The sequence below is a fragment of the Henckelia pumila genome, unplaced genomic scaffold (genome assembly GCF_033568475.1).
Source record: "Henckelia pumila isolate YLH828 unplaced genomic scaffold, ASM3356847v2 CTG_550, whole genome shotgun sequence".
In the NCBI taxonomy this organism is placed as follows: Eukaryota; Viridiplantae; Streptophyta; class Magnoliopsida; order Lamiales; family Gesneriaceae; genus Henckelia; species Henckelia pumila.
In genome coordinates, this window is record NW_027331862.1 from 93641 (window position 1) to 95159 (window position 1519).

Below are 1519 nucleotides of genomic sequence, written 5' to 3' on the forward strand. Positions count from 1 at the left end.
TTTCATAGGAGAAGAAGGCAACAACAGAAACAAGAAATGGAAGAAGAACATGAACAGGAACAACCAGAGTACAGATCCATGATGGATCTTGCCTTGCCAAACATTGAAGGTGCTAGACCAAGCATCATCCGGCCAACTGTAGCAGCTAATCACTTTGAGATAAAGCCGGCCATTCTTCAAATGATTCAGAACACACTTCAATTTGGTGGGAGTGTCATTGATGAACCATATGTACACATCACAAATTTTCTGGAAATTTGTGATACATTCAAGATACAGGGAGTTTCTGATGACGCTATTCGGTTGCGTTTATTCCCTTTTTCACTGCGAGACAAGGCGAAAGCATGGCTGACGAATTTACCTGCAGGTTCCATCACGACTTGGGATGATTTGGCGAAGTCTTTCCTCACCAAATACTTTCCACCATCTAAGTCAATGAAGCTGAGAGCTGATATCACAACGTTTTCCCAAGGAGAACAGAAAACGTTTTACGAAGCATGGGAGCGCTACAAGGATCTACTGCGAAGATGTCCACACCACCAATTACCAGAGGGTCTTGTGGTACAAAATTTTTACTATGGTCTTACTCACTCTAATCGTACCATGTTAGATACAGCTGCAGGTGGAAATCTTCTGCGAAAATCGTCAGAGGATGGCTTTGAATTAATCAAGGAAATGACATCTAGTAGCTATCATCCTCAATCTGAAAGGGGTGCAGCCCGGAAATCTTCTGGAATTCCTCAAATTGATGCATTCACATTAGTGGCTGCTCAACTTGAAGTCATGAACAAAAGGATTGAGGAGCTAAGCATGGGAAACTCTGTGATGTGAGTACTAGAAGTGTGGTGTGAAAAATGTGGTGCAGAGCATTTCACGAAAGACTGTCAAACATTTTCTCAACCAAAGGGAGTTATGGAAATTTACATGGGAAATCAAAATCGCCCAAGTAATGACCCATTTTCGAATTCATACAATCCAGGGTAGAAACAACATCCAAATTTCTCGTGGGGTGGACAGAATAATAAAGCATATGGAAATCAGAACTACAGCAGGCAGCCTCAAGAGGAGAAATCAAGCTTGGAGCAGATGATGCAGAAGTTTATATCATCTACTGAAACCCGCATGCAGAATCAAGATGCATCGATAAAGAATCTGGAGAATCAAATAGGGCAATTGGCCAATCAATTTCCAGCAGAGATCAGGGTACTTTGCCAAGTGACACTGAGAAGAATCCGAAAGAACAGGTGAAAGCAATTGAATTAAGGAGTGGAAAGACGGTCGAGCCTGAACCAAAAAGCGAGAAAGAGCTAGAAACAGTTACATCAGAAAAAACTTCAGGTAAGTCGTCTATCTTAACACCCCCACCCAATTCAAAATCAAAAATTGTTGTGCCACCACCTTTTCCTGCAGCTCTTAAGAAGGCCAAGCTAGACTCTCAGTTTGGTAAATTCTTAGAAGTGTTTAAAAAATTGAATATCAATATACCCTTTGCTGATGCACTGATGCAAATGCCAAGTTA

At 41.4% G+C, this 1519-nt stretch overlaps 1 non-coding gene across 1 annotated transcript; it reads right to left on the reverse strand.

The window, feature by feature from the left end:
* Positions 1-438: 438 nt before the first annotated feature.
* Positions 439-545, reverse strand: LOC140873438 (small nucleolar RNA R71). Its single transcript, XR_012148037.1, has one exon. It is a non-coding gene; the product is annotated as a small nucleolar RNA R71 (small nucleolar RNA).
* Positions 546-1519: the final 974 nt, after the last annotated feature.